Source organism: Plectropomus leopardus, chromosome 18 (genome assembly GCF_008729295.1).
Source record: "Plectropomus leopardus isolate mb chromosome 18, YSFRI_Pleo_2.0, whole genome shotgun sequence".
NCBI lineage: Eukaryota > Metazoa > Chordata > Actinopteri > Perciformes > Serranidae > Plectropomus > Plectropomus leopardus.
In genome coordinates, this window is record NC_056480.1 from 15068861 (window position 1) to 15096573 (window position 27713).

The window sequence follows — 27713 nt, forward strand, 5'->3', positions numbered from 1 at the left end:
GAACCCACGCTGACACGGGGAGAACATGCAAACTCCACACAGAAGGGCCCCCCCGCTCCAGGTCCTCTTGCTGTGAGACAATGGTGCTAACCACAACACCACAGTGCTGCCAAGATTTAAAATCATGTTACAAAATTATAATAATCTTAAAGCACTTTTTTCAGGTGTTTTTTCCTGATTGTATTTTTTTTTAAAACAAATGTTTAGATAATTTTCAGGTCATTTTTTCTTTCATTGCTCATTGCGTTCTTCCCATAGAAATCAAGCCATTTTGCTCAGGTTTCAAAGGGTTAAACCACATTTGCTGTTACCGCCACTAACTGCAGTAGTCGCCAAATCAACCATAACCAACATTTTTGAGACTGCAACTCTAAAAGAAAAATAATATATCTTTGCTGTGTTTCCAGCTTATTTTTGCTGCCCCCAAAAGGCCCAAAAATCTGTCACAGGTTCAAGAAGTCACAAATTTTAATTACTGTGCATTCATTCTAGCACAAGAAAACTTCTGTGCAGTGTGACACATGAAGGGTCTAATATGGTACATTAATAAAGAGTGAAAGGTATACCTCCATGAGGTCATATTCAGTCCTTCCAGTGAACTAAACCTCTCCAGGGGTGGGAGTCTCTGCTGTGTTATTACTCCAAACAAACCTAAATGACCGACCCGCCAAAATAAGGAATGACAGGGATGAAGAGAGGATTTGAGGGAGAAGTGGGTGTTGAGCGACCTCTTTAACCAAGTTTGTTTACAAGTTGTCAGTTGGCAAATAAGCGCAAAGTGGAGGGAGGGGGCACCGGGCCAAGTGCGGTCGGAACACCGCAGGTCGGGAGCGGTGACTCAGCGTAGGTTGACGATGTGATGCCGCCCGACCCAGGCAGATGCCTCCAATCTACGTGCAAATGTGGGAGTGAGATCATCGATGAGAAAATGTGTCATTTCCTCTGGGATACACCCTTGTTAATGATCTGTCAAATTTTACACACAGCAGACTTTATGTTCTGTTAAACACCTGATGCTTTAACCTTTTAAAACCTGAGCAAATTGGCTTAATTTCTTTCAAAAACATAGAAAGGCAGCAATGAGCAAATTAACAAGAAATTACCAAAATTAGCACGAAAATTAATTAAAGAGTTATAAGAAAATGACCTGAAATTAGTAAGAGAAAAAAAATAAAAATGAAGTGGAAAAAAAGCTAAAAAAAATAAGATAAATAAAAATAAAAATGCTGAATGTTAATACACTAATATACTAATTTTTAATGTAAAATTACAACAACAATAAATATATTTTTTCATGATGCTTTTCCCGAGTTATTTGATAATTTCCTTACTATTCTTTTTCACTGTCACCTTTTAATTTTTTTGCAATTTGTGGGACATTTCATTGCCAAGGTACACATTGCCTTTTTTTCGCACATTTTTGAAAGACATCAAAACAATTTGTTCTGGTTCTTAAGGTTTGAATGCTTGTAAAAGGCATCTGAACATACCACAAGAAAACCCATTAAGATTTCTAAGGGTTAACAGCTAAAGACTCAATTCCAGTGATTCATCTGATGCTTTCTCATGGCAGTCTATCTATATCATTCGGAAATGAAAGGTACGGACCTACATGGCAGAGAGGTTTAGCAGTCTGCCATTGTAACTGTCACAGCGACAGATATCATCTGCAGACTGATTAAGGAAGTTGAACGGCTTCCACCGAACCAAAGCGAAGTCCAGACCGACTTCCAACAACTGACGTAGCAGCTTGATGGCAAGAACGGAGAGGGACGGTGGAGTGAAAAAAAGCAAAGAGAGGCAGACAGAGAGAGGGAAAGCTGTTCGAGTTCCTCGGGTGACACAGAGCAGGCCGCTGCGGGAAACCTCAGCTCCTTCATTCACTGTGGTCTGAGAACATAAAAAGCACCACACCGTTTGATCTCCAGACTTGAATACGTCTCTCAGCTTCATAAAAAAATAACACAGCTTTGGAAACCATATTCCCCAATTATTCCCCCCGTTACCCCACACCCCCTCTTTCTACCTCTCTCCCTCCCTCCCCTTCATTCCTCCCACATTAGCGATTCTGTCTTTGATATCAAAGTGGGATGAAGATTAAAGTCTGGGTGAGGGAAAGAGTTGCGTGGTATGGGGCAGCTCGGCACTTTGCCACAGCTTTAGACGGGGCTTGATCCACCGAGTTATTCGCCCTCTGTCTGCCCACAGTTCGCTCTGTTCTAGTGACCGAAGATGGCCGGGAAATGAAGGAGGGCTTTTGTTTCCTCTCATCCGAACTGACATACTCGACACATACGCGACATCCTCAGTTATCCAGTCACACCTCGCACCTTCACACCTTTAACATCTCCGGATGGATTTAAAAGTCATGGGAGGAATGTGAGCTCATAGCACTGTAAAAGCAGAAAATTGCTTTGCTTTCTTTCAATTTTTTTATTTATCAACCAGCATCGGCCAACCAGCAAAGTCCATCTCAGTCAAATCCAACCAGATGCATCACCACCTTCTTGTGTGCAACTGAGCATGCACTGCGACCCCCCCGTGACCCAGGAAATGTCACCAATTAAGAAGCAGTTGGAAAGGTCAGAGGGTCAAACCCCATGTCAGTCACTCCTGAGGATCATATTTGTTATTCTACACTAGAGTATTTTTATGTGACTATGAAGGAGAGAGATGTGCATTCATGTCTCAGTTTTTGAGTGTATTTGACAATGAATAAATGATCAACCTTTATCTTCTTTGAGTCTCCTCAGGTTACAAGATTAAAACATTTCACTTTTTTGTCGAGAAAAAGTTGCACTTCTGTTGAGTGATGCAGTTTTCCTTTGACGTGTGATTACGTGTCACTAAAAACTGATGGAAACGGCAAACCATCTCCATTTATGGTATGCTCTCTGTGGCCTGAGCCCTACTTGGGGACAGGAATTTTAAAAGTGTGTTTATGAACATACCAAAAAGCTGACACCCAGAAAACAACACTAACCTGCCCTACTGGTTACTCGTTATGGGAGAAAATCTGTTAATGTTTTAATTTCTTTATACAGTGAGCAAATGTTAAGCATTCTTCCCTTCCCTGCCCAGGAAAAGGATGCAAAAGAAGTTCCAGAGGATCCATTCAAACTGAGAAAACCAATAATCAGTCTTGATTGTCTCAAACAAAACTATGGAGGGTAATAGTCCATAGGTACTGAAAATCCAAAGTTGGTGTAATGATTCTACTGAATTTTGGTGAAGAAACCATTTAAGTGGCTGTTCTCATGCCATTTTCTTACATATGAAAATTGATGCACAAACAATTTGTATATATCCCAAACAATCATGAGCCAGTAATTTTACATCCAGTGCATAATGTCATTTGTGGGGCAGTAATTTGTTAAATATCATATGAACTCTTGCATGAGAATATGTTATATGTATAATTTTATATAACATCACTGGCTTCAACAAGTTGACGCGATAAAAGGAAATTTCTCAAAACTAGTATATTTGCATTTGAGCAAGACGATAAAAATCTACGGCCAAATGATTGATGGATCACCAAAGTTAATACAGTTTTGTCCTGAATGTGTGCCACGACATTTAACAAATGTCAGAACCCCCAAATTGAATCTTATGGTGGTCCTCGAGGGAAAAGTCAGCAGATTAGTCATTAGGAAACATCGTCCAGGAAACATGGATATCTGCACTAAATTTCATGGCAATCCATCTAACACATTTTAGTCTGGGCCAAAGTGATAAACTGACCCACAGGCAAAGTCAACCCTCGGAGCCATGAAACTAAAATGGCTTAAAAGGAAGATTATCCAACACCACTGGCTTCAATAAAAAAACATGTGATCAAAGAATCTTCTTCAAAACAAGCAGAATAGCACATAAAAAAAATCTCATCCCATTGGCAGATATTTAGAAAACTAAATAACAGCATACATACTTTGCACTGTAGAAGACCCAGTCCCAGGGTAACCACTAAAACTCACTCCCCACTTGCAAGAGAGACTTGGGAACATCATTTGTGATAACTACTGCCATCGCTAACTTCAAAGAAAGACGAAGGGAGCAACAGGGGGAGTATATGCATCAGTGAAAACCCTCAACCAATCCTCTAATGCTACCAGGACCATTTCCACACCACATTCTGGCTTCTTATCCGCACTGACCTCATAAAACCTCTGCAAGCACATCGCAGTTGTCAAGTGAAAACAAAAAGAAGAGAAAAAATTGCGGTTTTAGCTTGAAAGGCATTTTTATAAGTAATTTAATTGGCTATAAAAAGGTTTCACGCACCCTGAGGTCACATGTTGCTCAATCGAGCGCTTTGAACTTGAAATATGCAAAATGTTCATTGGAATATTGACGTTTTTGTCCAATGACTGGTGGCATGGTTTCCGCAAACATGCATATATTATAAGAATGACAGTATCTGAAATTAAGCATCTTCAAAACAGCAACAGCATGCATACACGCTGATCTTCTTGAGGAGATTCAGCAGCACATGGGCCAGAGTGCGTCTATGAGAAACAGGAATAGAGAAGGCGATGGGGTTCAGGCTGGAGACTCTGCTAGAGCAATTATCTTGTTCCTCAAACCTGCAGTTTAATGGAAATCCTAGGCGTAAGCCAAACTACACGCCTGCCTTTAGGTATGAGCAGTCCAACTGATCCACGCCCCCTTCTCCCCCTCTCTCATTCCACTAAATATTTTCATAGGACATCTGACTTCAGTGGCTCGCTATTAGTTCCACAGGTGTGGAGAGACAAACTCCATTAAAACACTCCGGGACATTCCACCACTGCACTTGCCATGAGTCCCGATACATGTCATACTTTCTCTCCCTCTGTCTCATCATACAGTTCATAATTTTAATGCATTTCCAATACCTGTCCATTCTGTCGTTCCCCTGAATGTAATCAGTCACCGGGTTTTAGAATTATATCAATTTAATAGTTACTCACTTGGGTTTTTCTGCGTATGAACGTGTGTGTGCGTGTGTTTATTGCTACAGTAGCTGGAAATATGCAAGCAGCCTTCTCGACTGTGAGCTGTTGTTGTTTTAAGCCCCTTGGAGGTCTCTGTATCACTCCCACTCAAACTGGCACGGGATACAAACTGCAACCAGATGGAGGACTTCTGCCATTGTTTTCCAGTTGAGCAACACCATGCTAGTGGGCAATGCAGAGGAGAGGGGAGGTGGATGAGAGCATCATCAACCAAATCTGAAATCTGTGCTCTAAGGGCATGCAGCACATAATGGAAATGGATGGTATGTCTAGTCTTCCCGTCTCTGTCTTCTCTCCCATTTGAAATGCAAACACATTTCTTGCATTCACCCTCTCTAAGAGCGAGATAATGCTCTAACATTACTGAAAGAACATGCGTGAAAGAGGGCGGTAAAACAGAGATATGATAGTCCATCCAGAGCAAAAGGCATGGGAGCCTGCAGCCCATAAACGACCCCGAAATGACTCAAAGTCCCGCGTATGTAAATTGCCCACAAAACCTCTCCTTCCTTTCAAATCACTCATCTGCTGCTGAGAAAGCATAACCCCGAGCCCTGTCTGACACGTCTCTTTAGCGCGACGCTGTATGGTTTGGAAGCCGGCGTGTTTACTTAGGTTTGGGGAGGCAGGAGTGAAAACCCCAACACTTCTTTTTTTCTATGCAAAACAAAATAAGATGGGGACAGGAGACATCAACTCATGCTCAAACCATGATGTTATTAAAATTTCACGTGTGTTGGAGGTGGTGAGAGTGAGGTTTGTGGTAGGCGGGTATAAAGGACGACAAGCTAATACGTGTTCTGTAAATCAGAGGTAATGACTTTTGAATGGTGTGTAAAAATGTTCTGTGGCCTGTGCTGGAGCAACATTTGTGAGGGTGGGCGTGCATACGTGCAATCAGGTGTATGTGTACATGTGTGCATACTATATGTGCATTACAGCTCAGTCACATGAAGAAAATGTTCATCAACATTTCTAAAATGGTGTGGATCTAGAAACATATATATCAGCTAACCAAATTGTATCCAATACCGAAGCTTGATTTATGGCTCTGTGTGTCAAACTATAACTCTTTGGGTACTACTTCTGCATTAGTTTTGGATGTGGACTGCAGAAATGTACAATGGCAGCATTTTACTCTGCCTACTGGATTGTACATTACACAGAACTGTGTGACGCTTCGTAAAAATGGTGTCGAAAAATTTGGTGGTGGGGAAAATTGTTGTTACAGGGTGCAAAGAGCACACTCTCATTCCCAAATTGTCAAACAGCAATGCCTGGTCATTGGCCCTACACGTCAAATGCTGGTAGTCCTGCGTCAGCTTTGTACGCCCAGGGACGGCGTGTCATTTCATGCCAGTTACATGCATTGTATCTTCCAAAAAATAAACCTCTGTTTTCACAGGGACTGTACAGTTTCCACTCATTAAATGCATAAAGTCTATTTTCAAAATGAACTTCTAACATGGTTGAAAAACTCTGTTTTTAGGTTTATTTCCTTTGGTTTAAACAACAAAAGTGTGTGGTTAGGTTGATTTATAATTGTTACTAACATAGTGTAACGTCACTAGCATACTATGCTACGTACCAACATACCTTGGTTTTACTAAAATAACTTGACTGACTTTTGGTTTCACACAGGAAATGAACATCGGTCTCCCGGGTGAAAGTCCAGAGTGTGTTTGACCGATCCACCTTCCCTCCAGCCCACCCTATGCATACGTCCTTGCTTGCTATAATATGGTAGTTGCTTGCGCCAAAGAAACGTTGCTGCCCGGTGCCTCAGTGCCTTGGTATCTGTAGCAAAGCCAGTGACAAAGTGTTTATATTTGAGGAATTGGGAATGAGAATGGGCTGGGGAGTCGACTGTAATAGAGTACAACATCAATGAGGACTGGCTGTTTAAAGGGCATGTTCACCCAAATCACAAAAAGCACATTTTCCTACATACGTTTAGTGGATTTTAACTATATAGACAGTTTTGTGTGGTGACGCTGTGAACACCAAATATGGAGATCTTCTCATCAGCATTGTAACAGAGAGAAGGCAAAAATGTTAGAGATGAATATCTGAAAACCTGGACAAGAAAAATCAAAACTATCTGCATGGCTAGATACCACTGGAGGTAAGAATGAAAATGTAATTTTGGGCCAGAGGTATGAGGATTTGCGTGTTTCAGAGGCTGACCGGGGGGAGAAAAAAAGGATCAAGACGCTCAAAAAAAGAGAGGGAACACATGCCATGAAGTCAAGGAGCCGCGATTATCCGACATCTCCATCACCCTGCTCCATATTTGCACTCGCTCTGCTGTGCTAACACTGGCCAGGATTGCGTGGTATGAGAGAGCTGTGTTTAGATGGCTTTTCACAGCCCTTCAGTTGAGAACAGAGCAAATAGACATAATGCCGAAATAACAGTCGTCGGAATGCAACGCTGCGTATGCGGTTGTTGGCCTTGGATGGAGATTTAAGGTCGCGAGGCAGACAGATAAACCCCCCCCCTCTTTCCTGCTACATGTCGGTCTGGTCTGTCACGTTTTCAGAGGAGGTTGTTGTCTGAAGGTCTGATTTGGAAGGGTGGTGTGGGGGGGTAGTGCAGCCAATAGGCAGTGGTGGATGAAGTATTCAGATCCTTTCCTTAAGTAAAACTACTAATACCACATGGTAAAAGTAAAAGTCCTGCACTGAAAATGTTACTTAAGTAAAAGTAAGTTAGTATGATCAGATAAACATACTTACAGTACAGAAGCAAAAGTAGCCAATGCAGCAAAATCTTAAAATAAAAACCAAGCACATCAAAGCCTTAATTATTTTGGAAAAAATAATAAGAAAAATAATTAAAAATTGGTAAAACCTTAAAATAATAAAAACAAAAACATCCCCCAAATCAAGATAATAAAAACACAAAAAATAACTAACAAACTCAATTCTCAACAAAAAAAAAATACACACAAAAATGAAAATTAGTGAAAAAGGACCCCCCCTCCCAAAAAAAAACTAAATTATCAAAAACAAAAATATATACATAAACTAAAAAAAAAACACCCAAATGCCTCAAAATTATCTAAAAAAAAAAAAAGAAAACCTTAAATGTTTATCAAAACAGTTGGCAATTAATTTTCTGTCAGTTGACTGATTAATCAACTAATTGTTGCAGCTGTACATGTATAAACTCTTTGGTAATTTAATGTCTCACAAAACAACACATTTCTAACTTAACTAGTGTTCAGTTAAATTTAGTGAAGTAAAAAGTACAATATTTCCCTCTGAAATGCAGCAAGATGCAGAGTAAAATTATAAAGTTGCATGAAAATTAAATACTTAAGTAAAGTACAAGTACCTCAAATTTGTATTAAGTACAATACTTGAATAAATGTACTTAGTTACATTCCACCACTGCGAACAGGTAATGGGTGACAAATGAGGTGGCAAGGTGCATCACAGGGGTTAGGGCCAACATGAGAGCTGTATTTGTGGACAATCACTGCCCTCCTGCCAGCAGAGCTCCAGCTGTAGGAAATGTTACAAGTTTAGCAGAGTGAAAAGCTGATTACTAATAAGCTTGGCAGTAATATAAATGCTTTGCACCTTCCTACCATCATTAAATCATTTTCCCAGACTGGAGAAGCCACCTCCCTCTCACAGAGAAAAGCAAGGATGGAGAATGACGTGAAAAAAGATTGCAGACTTAAAAACAAACATTGTCTGACTTATTTTCCCCACATTTTCTTTCTACTACCCCTTACCCGAGCTTGCCCATGCCATAACTTTCTTTCCCCTCTGTCTACCCCTGGACAGCGTATTATAACGGCTGCAGTTTTTATTGGAATGACTTAAATGGCTCTTAAAATGCCGTTTGAATGATGGGTGCTGGTGTCTATCCTCTGCGTGTGTGTATGTATGTGTTTATGCCGGCTCCAGACCCCGTTTCCATCAACGATGCCAAATTTCTTTCACCCACCCAACCAAGCCCTCCCCTCCCAGCCCTCCATCTCCACTTCTTGATGTTCACCACATCTCCCACAGTGGTCACACTCATTTTTGCTTGTGTGCGTTCTTTTTTTTCTCCCCCTCTTCATCCAAACTGTGAGGGAAAAAACACAATTGCCCTCTCACACTCATAAGGTAATGGCTACAATTTGCTTATCGCACAAGCACAGATGTGAAAATAAATGGAGTCTAGACTGACAGTGGAGACAAAACCCTTCCATCTGGGTTTAAATGTGGCTTTCCCAAAGCATCATAAGTCAACAGAACAAAGATGTTTTTTGTTCTGAGACACTTTTGAGACAGCGGCCAAAGTCCTGGCCAGTCTTGATTTCTATATCTGTAGATCAGATGATTTTCTCAGCCAACAAACGTCACCATCCATTACTTTGTCTGCCTGTCTGCATCTCTGCTCCCACCCGCTGTACACACTTTGTGTAACTGTCTGAGCTCCCCTCTTGTTGCAGAAAAATGCAGTGAAAGTGATTACAGACACATTCCAGACGCCCTCTATGGAGTGAATGATGGAGCAGTGCAGAAACGCAGAGAGAGAAGATGCACGGAGGACATAGGATGAAGTGCATCTGAGGTTACAGATGAGGCATTACAACACTCCTTGCTCCCTGGAGTTGAGGGTAGAAGACAGGAGACACTATATTTCAGCTTCTGCACACAGAGAGCAGGATGTGTTTTGCAGATGACGGAGAAGGACGACAGCACTGCTATGCTGTCTCTACCCTGACAATAGACAGAAAAGACAAGTAGGCAGTATCTTAGCAAAATGCCAAAACTGCTAAAGGACACAACAGAAGACAGGATCAAAATCAGACTGAATTGAATCCAAAGACAGGCTGAGACTGTGAATGTGCTGTTGTGTCTGGCAGGGCTGAGAACTATTTGGACCATTTTGGACCCTGGCAGCATTACAGCTAATGCTTTTCTTTTACCCCCTCCTCTCGGAATAATTGGGTTGAGAGCAGAGTAATGGGCAGGGACGAAGCAGGAGGAGCGTCACATGGAGGAGATTTGCAGACTAATCAATGCAGACTCCATGCAGTACATTCCTTAATGTTGTTCTCCCATTTGTTTGATTTTGTATCCCAAATAAAGAAGGAAAGCAGCAGAAAGCATACCAAAAGTTCAGCTTCTGTTTGGGGAAGTTTTGGGCCCTGCAGTTTATACATTTGTATCTTGATGTGTGTCTGTGTGCAAAAAATGGCAACCATATTACGAATAAACCTGTCACTCAGATTCTTGAACTGTAATGTCCATTTTCGTTCCAACCCAGCCCGTTCTTATTCCGAGCTTATCAAATAGTGCCAAAAGGCACCTTTCGCATGTACATGGAAGGCTGCTAGATGGCGTCAGGTGAGAACGAGGCTGGACAGAACTGGTCGCAGTGTTATACGAACAGCCAGCCCCTCGCTAGAACTGTGACCCTTTTGGCTTTCCATACCTGCGGCATCTGCCAGATACATGCATGAGGCGTCACTTAAGAACGCGGATGGTCAGAACCTGACGCTTGCGCATAAAATGCATCAGGACAGGGACAGGTTGTAACACTGCCAGTAATGAAGTAATATAAAGAGCGTAAGGGTGCTTATAGGGCAGGTGAGAGGGTGGATGGGTTGCACAAACCCAGACTTTGATGCAAGAAAACAAAACCACGTGCCACATCATCCCATCACGTGCATTTGCTGACATCATGGTAGCAGCATCCCGGCCATAAACAACAGAAGGATACCTAACCTGTAGTATGTCGATGCAGACGTTCGGAGTTGGGACGAGAACATGTGCAGCCCTACCACTAGATAAAAACGTCAATATTCAGGCAGTTCAGATTAACAGTTTGTTCTTATACCTGCAAAACATAATGCATTATAATTTGTATATAAACATGTAACTGTGAGCAAAAAGGCTGTAATCATGTGACATCATCTATGCGCTGCAGGCATTTTTATTAGGGATTACTTTTCTTGTACTGGGATTGGCGACTACCAGCCCTAACATGTCCTTTTCCCCTTAACCTAACGTCTCCAACCGATCTAGTCCAATCCAATCGAAAACGTTAGGAAAAAGGCAGTGAGCAACTTGGCAGGAAATGTCCAGCAAGTTGCAAGAAATTAATTAAAGGTGACGAGAAAATTACTTCAAAATTCGTTTTAAAAAAGGGAGAAATTAAAAAATGCTAAGGGAAAAAAGCCCTGAAAACTATATATATATTTTGACCATTAATTTAAAACTATGTCACAGAAAAAAGAATCCTTTTTTTTCAATTTTCTGGATTTTTTGCCATGTCATTTTCTTGTTTGTTTTTTTGCTTTTCTTTTTTTTCTGCTTATTTTCAGGTAATTTTATTTTCCTTTTTTGCAAACAAACAAATTGTTCGAGGTTCATCATAATGCAACCCCACAATCTTGTTGCAAATCACAATATCAGTGTAAATTAGATTAGCTAATTTTTGGCAAAGAAAATATAAAATGCATTTCTCTCATTCACTCTTTCCTTGTCACCACTTCCTCTTGTGGTCTACAAATCTCTACAGGTATGTGAACTTTACATTGTTTCTAAGGTCTGGGTCTTAAGGTACTGTAAAAACTATTGGTATTTTAATGGTGAAAATAAAATGTCTCAAAAGCAATTTCTTTCTCTCACTTTCAGGAGCAACTGGACTGCAGGAGTACCATATTGTGCAACAGGAGTATTATCCGTCTTTTGGAAGAGCTCTGCGCTCAGGCGATCTGACTATCATCACTCCCTGCTCGCTGGGAGATCCCTTTCAACAAGCAAAACTCCAGAGGAAACAGCAAGACACTTGTGATCAACAGAATTATGCATGGGAACAGAAAGAGACACAAGACAGAGAGAAATATCAGCGAACCTGGTTTTTGGATCACACAGGTATACAGCCCACTAGGGAAAGGCCCTAAATTCATTAGGGCGCTGTTAGTGTGTACTGTGCTGGCTTGAAGGGGGTCTTGCACATTCCCCACAAGTGTTGATGGGGTCTGCATATGTCATTGTGTCTGCGTGAGAGTGGATGGCTGCTTGTGCGTCTCCCCGCTGCGTTACGCCTGGCTTGTCTAAGCTGGCCTTCCTCATCATCCTTCAAGACAAGATGTCCTGGCTGATCCACTCCCAGAGAGGGATTAAGCTCACAGATCTATGGTTCCCCTTATGTTTCTGATATTTTAACCATTTCCACACAAAGCAGATGTCTATTTTTATACTGTAAATGAAGACATGCCTCGAATTTTCTGCATAGCTGCATGCCTTACTGCTCGCTGGTTTGACAGAATAATGCCTTTCATAAAGGTCATCCGTAAAAAAAATGTTTCTTTTACATATTTCTTCTCAATATGGAAATGTTTCTTTTTTTTCTTTTTTTTGTTCTTTCCGGAGAGATTCCAAAGTTTTATAATCTAATTTTGTGAAATTTACAATCTTATCAAAGGGGTCTTTAAGTTTGAGGACTTGCAAGAGTCCAACTGAACAGTGCATAGTCAAAATCAATGCAGCGGAAGTAAAGATCAAGCTGCATCCTAGTGTCTAAAGAAATAAAGGCAACTCGGAAATGCCAAAAACTGCAGTTGCTCACAAAGCCACTTAAGGGTGTCTCCAGCAGCGAGTCAATCCCCATATATCCTAATGTTAAAATGCCCAACTTAACAGCAGAAATAAACATGTTTTCAGCCTTTTTTTTATCTAAAAAAAAATAATTAAAAAAATCAACATTTGTGACATTTAATAAGGCTTAAAGTTACAACTGTTAAAAGGCGGGCTGCTTGAGTGACAGGCTGTCTGTGAGGCATTGCTTCATTCCCATCACTCCTCCATAGCTCCACCCTCTCATCAAAACACACTCACTTCTGGCTCCAGAAAATCAAGATGCTCCTGACTGAAATTCAAAATTTGAGGTTTCAAAATGGCTGCACACAAACCAATGGGTGATATCGCAGTAGCTATGTCCATTATTTATATAGATTATGGCATAAAAACTGACTTTTCCTGGCTTAAGTTTCAAAAAAAGCAATGGGGAACTGCAGGGCTTGGCTTTGTCACTACAAATGACACCTATGACATGACTCATATTCATTTGACCCATTGTCCAAGTTAAAATATTGATAAGTGCAGCCTTAAAGTGATACTTTGCCCATTTTCATACAGCTTTGTGTCATAGCAATGTGGGTAGTATTTTTCTGTGAACTACTGTAAACTTCCCTCCATCAGACCAACGCTGGCCTTTGGGACGTTATTTGAACTACATATTGTACTTCCACATTTTCATTTGCCCACCACCTTAGACACAAAGAGTACAGAAGTGGATCAAGAGAGAAAGCCACCCCCCTCTCTCTCAAACACTTTCAAACAGCAGTGCTGATTAAATATAAACCACAATTCTGTTACTGTATTGCCTATTTCTTGCCAAAAATGTTTTCAGAACCATATTTTAGTGCACTGTTTGGCTATAATACAAGAGTTTTGCGAACAGAAGGTAGGGGCCATACTGAGACCAAACAGCAAAACTAAGCAGCACTGATGAAATATAAACCAAGACTTTGTAACTACGTTGTTTGTTTCACAACTAAAATGTTTTCAGAAACATTTTAATGCACTGTTTAAGTGTAATTCTAGATCATTTGTTACCAGCCGGCTGCCGTGTTGCTGTCTGTGTCAAAGCGGAAGAGTTTGCATTACATCACCCAGGAGCAGAAGCATTGATTGCGGTGCATCCTAGTAATCTTAGGTTTTCTACCTGTTGAGCAAAAGCATATGCCATGACTCTTTTTCTCTGTTTTCTTTGGTAATATAGTACTAACTTCAAAAGTATTTGCATCTTTCTACTGTAAAGACAGCCCAGTTTGATAAAAAAAAAGAACCTCTTTCCAGCGGTGAAAAGCCTCTTTAACAATACCAAGATTTCTTGATGCTCCTAAAGCCCTTTTGTCAACGGACAGTTTTTGCAGTCTAACCATGAACAAGCCTCTAACTCTCCTGTCTTTTCACTGTCTACTCTGCTCCTGACATAAGGTTTGAATCAGCAGGCTGTCATATGGCAGGGACACAGCATTCAGGACACATCCTCTCACTGTAACGATCTGGCCGACATGACTGCATCCTCGTCTTCCTCCTCCGCCTCCTTGTTATCCCTCCCCTCTTCCTTCCAGACTACGAGGGATACAGAACATGCCTCATCCCTGTGATGAAAGACAGCGACTGGAGTAGAATGAATGGATTATAGGGGTAAATGAGAAATGACTCTGTTGCTGAATAAATTTCAGAATAAAAGGCAGCACTGTTTGACTCAAACGTATCTTTTAAATCTTCAAAACTACCCAGATTTCTGCTTCCCTCTAGAGATTAACGACATAGAAAGTTTAGCTGATTGCAGGAGTTCTGGGGTATTAGTGAGCTTGTTGCTCAACTTGAGGAATGGGCCGGGTGTTCCCGACAGGGTAAACAAACATTGGAGTAGTAAAGAGGTTGCGGCGAACTGAAGCAGAGTAATTCATGGAGGAATGATCTGTGTCTGGGAGCAAACAGACGGCCCCTGCATGTTTCTGTTGACACTGGTTCAAATCCTCGGCCAGATCAAAGACGCCACATGGTTGCTACAAACTGAATGTTCCTCAGACCAAGCTTATTTTCTCTTTTCTGCTTCTTCTACCTTCAAATCTTTTCCTGTGCTTTCACCTCTCCTTGCCTCTTTCCCGCAAATGCCGCCCCTTCCACTTTCTCCTCTCCACATTTTCATCATGTCCCACTTCAATCTTTCTTTCCAAACGGATCCATCGCCATCCTCTCTTTCCTAACCCTTCCCGATGTTTCCCATATCCCTATCACACTTTCACCACATGTCAGGAAGACTTGGGTTTGTGTGGTTTCTGCCCTGCTTTGGGAGTGGTCCAGCTCAGGCTCCATTGGGCTGGTTGTTGGTTCGGCTTGCGGAGCAGGCCGGGGCCCACTGTTAGGAAATGACCACTTCTCTGGTTCAAATTAGCAATGAGGCAACGCAGCAGGCCTTTTTTTGCTGGCGGCTCACAGAGAAAAGAGGAGGAAAAGTGGGGAGAGAGAAAGAGAGAGAGCTCGTAGCCATCTGCAAACCACATGAAAGTGAGTGGTAATTGATTCAAAGCCCTGCCTAATTAAGTATTTTGTTAGTTGGCCAAAGAACATCCCCCTAGAAATGGTTTGTACTTCTGTAGCTTTCGCTGTCCAAACAATCTCAGACTTGCATGGTTAACGTCAGGTAGAAGATGTTTTATTTCCGTCAGCTCTTCCTGCAATCCATCATCTATGGAACATCCAGGTTTTAGCTCAGGTCATGTAAATCTTTGACCTTTTAATAGGACAGTTCACTTCTGTGTTGCTTTATACAAATACAGCGCTGTTCTTACAGCCAGCAGCAGCTTCCTAATCTCTCTAATCTCATTCATAAAAAAAGGTGACAGCATTGCACCCATATATTGCATTTGATCTGCAAAAATATACTCCATGTCATCACTGTATGCATATATATGTCTCGTGATGGGGCACACATACTAAAATGCCAGTTTTTATAAAGAAAATCTTTCTGTACTCACTTGCATGGTTACTTAAGTTACCCACTTAACTTCACGGTGACAGACAAAACCAAGCAAATGCGTGATGAAGAGGCAAACAGTGAGGCTGTCATCCAATTAGTCTTGTGTTTGTTTATTTTAGTCTTCACTGTACAGCATCTCAAATGTTCTCCATGAAACCCTACTCCGTTTGTGTCCCTCCTAAATTGTGGGGCAAAGCAACAGCCCTTCCTGTCTTGTGAGCATGAAATAATTCTTCTTCAACAGCTTCTTTAAGCACTTGGGAATGCTGCCAAACTGCACTGCCTCTCCTGTCTAACTCCAGGAAGTATTACATATATTGTACGGATAAACAGAAACAAGAGAACTGTATTTAAGACGGTGTACACACACATACACACACATAGTGTAGAACGCACTCAGTAAAGCAACGCTCACACAGTGTTCACTTCAAACGAGCTGGAACGAGCACAAAGTCGCTTTTTCATTTTATCGTTTCACTGCCTTGCTGCTGATTACGAAAATGAAAAGCTTTGAAGGACTGGTTGTGTTGTACGCAGCCTAATGCCTCTGAGTTGTATTATGAAACACATGTTGCTCAATGGGCTCAAAGTCTGTACAGAAAGGATTAAGTCTATAAGCCAAGGCCATTTAAACATCAAGTCTGAGATAACCAGCACCCTGCATCGAACAATCATGGGCTACTGTAACAACTAATGCAAAATGTGTATTTTTTCAGATTATTGTTTTTAATTTGTTGTCTTTACATGGGATTGAAGGCATCAGTGTACGCAAAGATTGTGTGAACCACTGGAGGCGTAATTTGTGCTCTTGTAATGCATAATACAGTGTGACATAAAACCTTTTTTCCGAAGGCAGGGGTGGTCCATTACAGGGGATAAGTCGTCTTAATTCCATCTGTTTGATGACCACTATGAGGCAAGCTAAATTTGAGGTGTTTTTCTGGGCAGAAAGTGGCAACCTGTGCCAGTTTGTGTAAGGGCTGGAAGAAAGAAGGCTGACACGTTTATGGCCATGTGGTGGGCACCTAGAGTCACCTTAAGGAAGTCCCTAAAGTTAAAAGATATATGTGAAGGGACAGTCTTTCATTTTATAGTATACTCAGCAGCACTTATATAATCAGGCGTGAAAATGTCAAAACATTGTCATCATCATTTTTTGGTTTGATTCATGACCTCCCACTGACACCTTTTAAATCATATGTCGGATTAAGTTCTTGTGATTGCACCACCACCATTTAGCAGCTAAAGAACCTGATATTTCCTACAGGAGTTGGTGGAGACCAAAACAGAGCTTAAAAAAATGTCACATTAATTCTATAAGGTGATAATATGTTAAAGTTGTGTTTACAGCTAGTTCTGCTGCCCCCAAGTGGCCAAAAAAATCAATCAAATGCTGCTCTGAAATATGCCATAATGGTTGGGAATATCATGTTTAGAAAGTCTGGTGCAGCTCACTCATTTATCGACAAACTTCTATTTTCTGCTGAAATATAATAAGCATGTTGCAAACATGCTGAAAGAGTTTTAGAAGAAATGCTAAAATATAAATATTTATGGAATGGCCTAATATTGATGGTGCAACCAGTGCAGTGCATCACGCCAAAAAGCTGTCAGGGGCCCATTTAGGAAGGCGTTTGTTTTTTTGCGGCTTGGGGAATCCAGGCTATTCAGGACAGGCTGTCAAATAGAGAAACCCAGTAATGAGTCCTAAAACACGGAAATCTATTAGCATTTCAGCACCTCCGGTTCCCTCCTCTCAAAGTCAATGGGTTTTTTTGGATGGATTTTTGGTTGGAAGCCTTAAATAAGGTCTGTGGTTAACACAAGCTTAAGAAATGTTCACGCTTTATTCTACATCATAAAATACAGTAAAAATTAACTAAATACCCCATTTGTGAACTTGGAAGCTTTTATGTGTCTTAAAAAAGAAGGCTGCGAACAAGTGGCTAAATGACACCAAAGAGCATGGGGCGTCCGACGGCTGAGGCGCCCCATGTATGAAGGCAGTGTCCTTGCCGCAGCAGCCATGACTTCGACTCCAGCTCATGGCTCTTTACTGCATGTCGTCCCCTCTCTCGCCCCCTTTCATTTTGTCACTCTGTCCTATTCGATAAAAGTAAAAATGCCCGAAAAATAATCTTTAAATGACACCACAGAACGTCATCACATCAAACTACATCAAACATGGCTTTATAGCCTGATAGCAGTAGTGACGTGATCGTAGCGTACTGTGGTTCATTTTAGCCTAGCAATAGCTTTTTACTTCTGGCGATTGTGTTTAGAAAAATCCTGAAAGTGATGTTCATTAGTGAAGATTATCGTATTTTCTCCATGATTCAAAATCCAATGAAAAATCACATAGGCTTTTTGTTAAGGCAACGTTAGCTTGCGGGTTGGCCAACAGAAAAACGTCATCTCTAGGGTACTCTATTAGTGTAACAAATGTGGTGTTTTGGCTGCTGTCCGTGGTGCTGATCAAAGGCTGGCTTGCAGAATCTGAAGAACACCTTTTGGTTCAATAACGTGGTTGTTTTGAAAAGGGCCGTTCAGCAGCAGTGTATTTTAGCCTTACTTCGCCAGGTGGAGAGCGGGCAGCCTTGGCCGTGGTATCACAAATTCAGACAGCACTAATCCCATACATATGGGATCTGATCCCAGTTTGCCCAGACTCCCCACTGGATTAACAAAATGTTAATTATTGCCATTATACACGTTGGACCCAGTACTATGCTATGCTGCAATTACTACATCCGATATTTTTGCAATATGCTTATCTGCTTTCTTCCTGAAAGTTAGATAAGAGAATTGGTGTTTATCTGATAAATATATAGCTACCGATAGCAGCCGGTTAGCTTACTTTAGCAAAGTGACTGGAAACAGGTGGAAGCAGCCAGCTTTGCTCAGCCGTCTAGCAGCCCTAAATATCACCACTTCACTCATTGTATCTTGTTTGATCAGTTAGTATGAAATGTTACTGGAAAAAATGCCACATTGTGGTTTTATGGTAGCTTCATATCCTGACTATTTCTTATACATTAGTGAAATGAGGTTTAGGTCAACTGGTATAGGTCTTTCTATCTAACTCTCAGCATCAACTTGAATAATTGTATTTCACAAAATGCTGAACTATTCCTTTAACAGATGCAGGTTCAACTATGAGGTAGTTGGTGCAACAAAACTTGTAGAGATGGTGGATATCAGGTTGCTGTCTGCTACTGAAGATTTTTTGGGGGAAAAAACGCTGTGTGTGAGCATACAGCACAATACATGTGTCACTTAGTAAGCATCCATTTCCTACTCCAGAAAATCTGGCCCCATGAAATAAAATGCTTTTTATTATCCTGCTCCGGGGGAACCATAACGCCACAATAACCCCAGCCTCTTTTCTCTTTTCACGAACACCTACGCACACGTCTAAATCAAACTCAGACTGAACAATAACAAAGTCTGGAGCTTTTCAAATGGTCTCAGAAGAGCTGTTTCCAATCCCTTACTCAATATTGACCCATCAGAGAGAGATATATCCATCCTGCATCTGAAGTGAAATAATAAAAAATAAACAGTTGGCTCAGGAAGCACGTCTGTTACAAGATGAAAAGAGGGATAATATGAGTTTTATACTGAGGACTTGACCCCTGTTAAGAGTTGGACCAAACGTCATGCTTTTGGAAGCCCCCAACAAAAGTCTTGCCAGACGGTGAACTGAAGGGCAATAAGTGAGGGGGAGCAGGAAAAAAAAACAAAACAAAACAAAAGGCAAATAAACCTGCATGTACTGTAAACTCATGCTCATTTGTACGGCTACCTGAACCAACCAAACATCAAACAACCTTTATTTGGCTTTGCTCAGTGTTATGGATCCTTTTTGTTTTTTTCCAAAACTGACTTCACACACATCCTCAGGAGACAAGGGGAAACTCTTGCTTCCTTGTATCCAGGGAAAACTCAGATGTCACATCCCATTAACTTGGAACAGCACTGTTGCTGGATGAGCACTAAGGCTCTCGTTCCTGTTGGATTCTCTTTGAAAACACGAGCTGCCGTCTCCAAAAAAAAAGGAGCTCCGGCACACCATTGGAAAAATATAGATTTGACTCCAGAAAGCATTGCTCAATACGTGTTTTGTCCGTGGCTTGGTCGGTGCGCCTTGTTCAGGCCTCACTGACTGACGTTGGAGAACAAAGTTGCTTTACCACAGGGATTTTTCGCAGTGGTTGAATGTAACATAGTACATTTACCAGCCCGTTCTTATGCGAATATCCACTGACAACATGTGACGAGTTGGGATGAGAAAGTGTTGCATTTTCTCAAATACTGAAGTTAAATCCCTAAAACCTGGATCAGCATCAGTTTTCTTATGCTGCATTCAGATGCCTTTCAAAAGCTGTTTGAGCCTCTGAAACCTGAGCAAACTGGTTTGTGTTCTTTGAAAACATGGGGAAAAGGCAATGAGCAATTGAGCAAAAAAAAGTCTTACAAATTGCAAATAATTAGTTACATGTGAGAAGAAAATTAGAAAATTATCCAAACAAAAGGGAAAAATGTCTCAAAAATGTATCAATATATTGCTTTCACAAGAATGAGACAAATGCAAGTTCACCGTGACCTTGACCTTAGACCACCACAATCTAATCAGTTCATCCCTGAGTCCACTCGGATGTTTGTGCCAAATTTGAAGATATTCCCTCAAGGTATTCTTGAGATATGGCATTCAAGAGAATGAGACTGACAAGGTCACATTGGTTTTCACCTTTGACCTTTGACCACCAAAATCTAATCAGCTCATCCTCTGGTTCAAGTGAACATGTGTGCCAATTTTTTTTTAAAAATTGCCGAAAAGTTTGCTTGAGACACTGTGTTCACAAGAATGAGACAGACAGGGCCACAAGGACCTTGGCCTTTGACCTATGACCACCAAAATCACTTCAGCTCATCGTTGAGTCCAAGTGAACATTTGTTTCAAATTTGAAGAAATTTCCTCGAGGTGTTCTTGAGATATCACATTCACAAGTATGTGCCGGAAGGACAGCCAGACAACCCACAAACATAATGCCTCCGCCCTCTGCTATCACTAATGCAGTGGCAGGCATAAAAAATAACTTTGTCATATTTGCTTAAAAAAAAAAAAAAAACACCTACTGTAACTTTAAGTAAGGCTTTGGATGCAGGGCTTCAACAGGATTTGTAGTCCATAACATAAATTATGGAAAGAAAGGGACAAGCTGAGACAAGCTGGGACAACTGGACCTGAATCAAGAAGAAAGTGGCACATTAAAAGGGGAAAAAGTGGCAATGATGAAAGTGTTTCTGTCTCCTAAGCGTGCCTGTGATAAGTTCCCTCTGATAGGTGAAGAGGGCATGTTGTCAAGCCCCTCTGAGCTCGGAGGCCCTGCTAAGACTGAGCCACCGCTGACAAAGTCAATGGGAGGCGGAGGAAAAATAACAAGGGGCGTCTGCCAAGCCTCCCCACTGCTTGCCCTCCCTGTCTCTCTTTCTCTGTCCCCCTGTTGTTGCCAGCCCAGTGGAAAAACTCCCTCTGGTCCAGACACAGTTGTGAGAAATTGACAGAGCAAGTGGGAGACAGATAAAAGGAGACAGACAAATGAATTAGAGAGAGGCAGAGAAAAATAAATATGCTAAAATGCCAATACAGAATTAGAATAATAGAGAGCTTTCTACTGTTCTTTGTTTTTCTGCTCCTCCTGCCTCTGTGCTCTGATCTGCTCATACAGAGAGGAGAGCCAAAATAATGTCCTTTAGTGCAAGGGCTTGATTAATAACCTGCTGCTCCGTCCACTCTGGAGGGCCGTCTGTTTGTGCAGATTCACTTTCTGCCATGGAGCTGACTGACTTCTACATATATCAGCAGCATGTCCAGGCAAGATGGCTACTGGTGATGTGCAAACAAGCTTAGAAAGTATAAAGACACAAGGTAAAAAGTAAGTTAAGAGAGTCAAGATGCATGCAATCTTTCTCCCTTTTCTATCTTTATCTTTTTCTTCTCCCCCTTTTAGCTGAAAAACAAATCCTGCCTATTAATCTTGAATGTTATGGTCCAGGCTCTGATTAAGACCAGGGCCTGTATTCTGTTTCCACCACCCTTTACTGCAATTCTTCATTCAGTATATCAGCAGCACCGGTTAGCAGGCCTTATAATCCATGCTGAAGAGTGCGTGCACATACAGTATGTGTGTGTGTGTGTGTGGCTGTAATTACAGACATGGTCTTCCGGCTGAAAAGAAAACACAGTCTTTGTTGGTGAAGCCATTAAAGGAGTGCCCTGTTTTCACACTCTTTCCTCCTTATACTACAGCAACTATGAAACAAAAAGGGGAAATTTCTGTGTGTGTGTGTGTGTGTGTGTGTTTGTGTGTGTGTGTGTGTGTGTGTGTGTGTGTGTTCTGAAGGTGTTTGGGTTCCAGGGAAGTAAAGGAATAAGTGGGTGTTTACTTTTCCTTGAGAATGAGTGGCATTCTCCTTCATTTCCTGCTAGCACAGGCATAAGACTGGGAGTAATAGAAGCACATGTGTGCTCTTACACACACACACACACACACACACACACACACACACACATGCACAAATGCCCACATGCACACACATATGCAAAAGCATATACAAACATACATTAAGAGACTATTAGGGAGTACAATTCAGGGAAGTATCACACACATGCATGTGACACATGAATGTTTTGAGAAAAAATTGAAAAGTTGTTGGTATTAAAGAAAGCTTCAGGCACAGGGATCTTTGGCAAAGTATTTAGATGCTGAAGCTCTAAATCATGATGATTGAAAAGTAAAAGGGGAGTAAGAGACTACCTTGAATATTATCTGTGTTATGATACAATTTATTGTGAAATTTGGATTTGTGTGGTGAAATAAGCCCCAAAATGATTTAGCAAAGCAGTCAAAAGTACAGAAACAGGTTTTCCTTTTACAACAAGATGCCATGTGTTTGTGTCTGTGTGTGTGATGCTGAACTGCTTGGTATTCTGCCCCCTTGTGGCCACAGATGGTCGACTATTTTACAAGCCAAGGAGGGGTGAGAAACAGATAAGGCAGAGAGAACTCCAATAACTTCCAATTAAAATCCTTTCACTGCATTTCTTTTCCTTTTCAAGTAAATCTTTCTCTTTTGCTCTCTGCTCTCAGACAAATACTTTTCAATCCACAGTGAGAGTCTGAATCCACTCTACCTGTGTCTCTTTGATGACGCAAGAATAAGACTGATCTGGGAATTAGATTTCATTTTGTTTCTCCGTCTTGGTGCTCTAAAGAGGTGAATCTTCCCAAAAAAACCTTACAGATCCACAGAAGAGACAATGTTCTTTCACCTTTACATCAGAGCAGGAGCTATCCCCAAAGATTTTCAGCAAAGGAAAGAGCTCAGTTTAGAGTCTTAAAAGTTCCAACTTCAACACGTTCTGGCCCATAAAATTACTGCAGTGGGGTGCGAGAGTCTCGGCGCTATATGAGCAGGCGGTTTGGCAGCTGACGATGTGAGCGTGTGCATCTGCTTGAAATGTGTGTGTGTTAAATCCATGTAGGTGTTTGCATTGCACAGGGCATAAAGTGTGCTGTATGTGCTGCTGTGCATTCGGCGTGACTATTGTTTGTGTACACTCAGTCGCGCTTCGCCACTTTGTATCCAAAGCCTGAATAGGCAGTGGGTTGGAGGCTGTTAGTCGTGGTTAAAGAATGTGCCGCACACACAAAAAAATACTTGTAACCACTGGTGACAGAGTAAGTGACCAGTTACCACCCACTGGAGAATACAAGGCAAAATGTTGGCATCCCGCATGGACACATGTGCCAAGTGAAGAAGGCGACCGATGCAGAGAAGCGCATAAATCTCCTGACCTATAGAAACGGAGAGCACTAAATCTGTATGAGGCCCTGAACTTTATGAGCAAATACGCTTTGAACACTGAAGCAGAAGCTGCTTCTGCGCACCAGCAGCTTCGCAGACCTGTTGTACTTCACTGCCGGTTGGGGGGGGGGGGGGGGGGGGGGGGGGGGGGGGGGGGGGGTTTCTTCACGCTTTAGTGTGTATCCATTCACCCGCTCCTTCTTGCAGGATTGTGTAACACACTTTGATACTCGCACAGATTCGGTCACCTAGAAGCATGCATGTGTGGCTGCACGTGCACCAACACACATGCAGGTACATATCCAGTTGACTTTTCTTGCCGTAAGCCAGCGAAATAGCCGGATGCTGCCAAATGTTTTTGGATTTCAGAACTGTCTTTTCCAGACTCGCTCCCCCCCTTTCTCTCTTTCTCGTACTCTACACCTCTCTCTCTCTCTCTCTCTCTCTCTCTGTGTCTCCCTCCTTCTTTGCTAGGAGAGCCTGCTGTTGGTGCGCTAAAACACATGTGATCGAAAAATGTATCTCAGCAAAGCATGCAATTTGGATTCCTCTTTTTATTTTGTTTACCAGTGTCTTTTCTTTGCTGCTCTCTTTCTGTCTCTCTGTTAGTTTGTCATGCAGGACACCTGGAAGACTCAGTGTCATGGCTATCTGTCCTGTGTCTGTTTGCGATGGAGGGATGTCGTTACAATGGAATGCAGCGTCGCTTGCCAGAGGCGTCACAGTGGATGGACAGAGTGAAGCAACAGGGGGACGAGGAGACGAAAGGAGGAAAAATGATAGGACCATGTGTCCATTTGCACTATTCCTTCACCTTAATACATTCCACTCCTAATATGAACTTTCAGATGAACGAATCTACCAAAAAGAATCAAACAAGCTGCAGCCCGTGCCAACAGAACTTGGGTAGCAGTTACATACACAAACACAAGATCTGTCCACATGGAGGACACTCCTCTTAAGACGATAATCAGAATGTCTGTTATTCAGCCACTGTACATATCCCACCACCACGCTGCCCCACCCCTGTACACTCTCTGAATACACACCACGCCCACTCCAACATCATCAGCAAAAGATGTATGTGGGTGCATCAATGTCACAGCTCTACACCTGAATCAATAACCAATACTCATCAGGGCAAAAACACACAAGAAAATCCCTACTGTGACTACAACAAAAGTCAGGGGACGCTCAATAGAGGGTGCTTTAAAATCCATTCAGTTATACGTCTGGAGCTTGGTGAACAAACTCCCCTCTTTTTAATCTGCAAGCTCTCACTCTGTGCACTAGCTTAGGACTGAAAAGAATTATGTAAGTCCCATGACTAAGATATTGCACCGTCTGTTTTTTATTTTTATTTTTTTCTCCTTTCCTGTTCTCTCCTCCTGTTTCTTTTGGCCTGAGCCAGTGCAGCCACATGTGATAAAAGTGAAAAGGCAGAAGACGACGGGACACGAGGATGCTAGCCCCAGAGAAAGGGCAGGTAGGGCTTACCTTTCTCTCCTCAGAGTGTTGAGGGGCAGGGGGGGAGCGATGGGTAAGGGCAGCGGTAGGTGTGAGCTTCAGGTGGGTCTCTCTTCTACCTCCCTCCTTTGCTTCAGCCACGCGTGTCTCCCATGGGATGCGATGGCATCAGATAATCAGTGAAGCCAAAGCAGAGGAATGGTGTCCCCCTGGGCAAAGAGCTTGCACCCTGAATTGGTCCAGTGCTGCTGGCAAGTGCAGGAGAAAAAAAAAACGACCAAAAAGTTAAAAATTTTAATCTGCAGGTAGAAAAAATTGTCTGTTTAAGTTTTAATTTTCTGCCTCTGGCAACAAACAAAAATCCATGTGCTTTCTGGCTGAGATGACGAAATCGAGGATGAAAGTCAGAGAAGAGTGAAAAATCCTCTCTGTGCCGTCTTCAAGCTGTCCAGACGCAGGTCTGAGGAGCACCTTCCCCAATCTGTGCGCTCTCGCTCTCCAGGGTGGAAAGTAGGAGGGAAGGAGCGAGGGAGCAGGACAGGAGAGAGAGTAACAGTGGAGTGAGACTCCAGTCAGTCAGTCAAGTCAGTCAGGCAGGCAGGCCAGGCAGTGTATATTGAGCTAAAGGGCTGTGGGTCCAAGCAGCACTCCCAGGACTTATAACCAGGGGCTGTGCACCTCGCTGCTCCAATCTCCCTGGCTTTACTCTGCGATCCCTCTCCCACTGGCTTATTTTGGGAAAGACAGACAGGATTGTTCATTGGGTTAAACCCCTTCATACAAAAAGCAAGTGTCTGTGGCTGGCTGCGCTGAGGAAGGAGGGGAGTGAGCAGGATGGGGTGGGGTGGTGGCCGCAGCAGAGAGGGGTGGGATGAAGAGGAGGAGAAGGGAACGAAAAGGGGACAAGAGGGGGGGGGGGGGCATCTCTTGCTCATGTTCTGCCTCCCTCCACTCCCATATTTACCTTCCAAGAAATCACCATGCTCATTTATCCTTTTGCTATTCAGACACACAAATCAATCTCAGCATATTGGCATTGAACACCCCAAAGATTCTAATCCTGAAGTCTCTCTTTACACACCTTGTGGCTCCAACGGACAATTAATAATCTCTACGCAAGACATAACATTGGATAATACATAAAGGGGCATTGTGCAGTCGCCTAAAACCTGCCGTCGTTCACGTATAATCGTTACATGATAGCAGTCTCTTGGGGTTAATCACCAAAGCACAGCAGTAAATGACATCGGTTCAAGTTTCGTGACTACAGCCCCGGCTATTCACCGCTACATGAAGTATTACAAGTATCAAATAGTCCTTACATTTAAAATGTGCCAAGCATCTGCAGGCATAAATTCTCATCAACACGGGTAATTGGAAATCATGCTTTTTGGATGTTAGCTAACAACCTGGATGAACTACAGTGGCTTCTTATCGTTCACCAGGTGACTTCCAACAGTGGTTTAGAGAGGCCAGTACAGGCTTAGCATTCAGTGTTTAATTGGCACCGTGTTAGCTGGCCCTGTGCTTTGGTAGCGGACCTTGAAGAGAGAAAGAACTGCTCGTGATTGGATGAGCCAGAGGAAAGCTGGCCTAGCCTTTTCCTGAAAGACCTACTGGGACTACGCCATTGGCCCAGTTCGAGATCAGATAGAGGCCGAGAGTCGATCTTGAAACACTGCAGTGAGAGGAGAGAGAGGAAGGCTGTTTCCAGCAAGTTTTTTTTGTGGTTTTATTCATCACGTTGTGCCAGTTGGAACTGATTTATTAAAAGGCCTGTCATTTCAGCAGCATCCACTCATTCATTACTCCAATCACAGCTTAAATTCTATCTATTTACCGAAAGCTGGCAGTCCTGCCGCACTTTTCTCATTCATGTTTTGCTCATGAAGAGTAATAAATGTCCCCAGACTGTGTAATCTTCCAACCATTAGGCCTAAAGGAAGCCTTTGCTCGCATGAGAACTATAGGCAACGTCTCAACAAGGGCACATTTGGATAAAGTCTATTATATTAAATTGGACCCGCCGTTTAAAGAGTGTTATTATGGTAAAAATTTACGATGCAGATGGTGGTTTATGTTTCTTTTGTTTTATTTTGGAAAATTGACCATATCAAGATAGCAAAGTGATTAAACACACATTGGATTTGAATTCTTTCTGTTCAGAGATGTCTGTGCACTGTAAAATGTGACAAATTGATCTTACTTAATCTTGGAAACCGATTGCCTTGAAAAAGAAAAGTAAATAGAACTATTAATCTTACTTTAGGTTTACTTTATATCTAATTGTTAAGTTTACTAAAATCAATCTGTAGTCACCTAATTTTGTGAACTTTTCGCAACTTAAAAATGACAAGTGGGATGACCGTGTCTTTTATGAGTGATAGTAACTTAACTGACTTAACTTGACAAAGAGGATTTTGATGATGAAGTTAGGAGATATGCAAGTTCAGTTTTCTTAACATGTTTAAGCAAAATGATTGACTAGTTTGCAACCAGCAGAGTGCACCTGTATAGCACAGTAGACTTGGTTTATTGAAGTAGCTAAAACAGAGGAAGATTGATTGGATTAAACTTGTCACTTTTAAGTAGCAACAACTTCATAAAATTAAGCAAAAACAACTATATAAGTAAATTTAAATAATAGATATAAAGTTAACATAAATTAGGATCAACAATTACATTTAATTACATTTGTCAAGGCAATTGTTTTCCTAGATTTTTTTAAAAGTAAAATCAGCTACTCAGATTTTACAGTTTACTGTACTGATGAAAAGGCATAAACTGGCCAATTGTTGATTGAGC

General features: G+C 41.8%; 1 protein-coding gene across 1 annotated transcript in view; it reads right to left on the reverse strand.

Moving 5' to 3' along the window:
• col8a2 (collagen, type VIII, alpha 2) overlaps positions 1-27713 on the reverse strand; it is a 117095-nt gene that overhangs the window by 28992 nt on the left and 60390 nt on the right. Inside the window, exon 2 of the mRNA XM_042507074.1 lies at positions 24939-25153. The gene's annotated coding sequence lies outside the window, so the exon portion shown is untranslated. The remainder of the gene's footprint in view (positions 1-24938; positions 25154-27713) is intronic.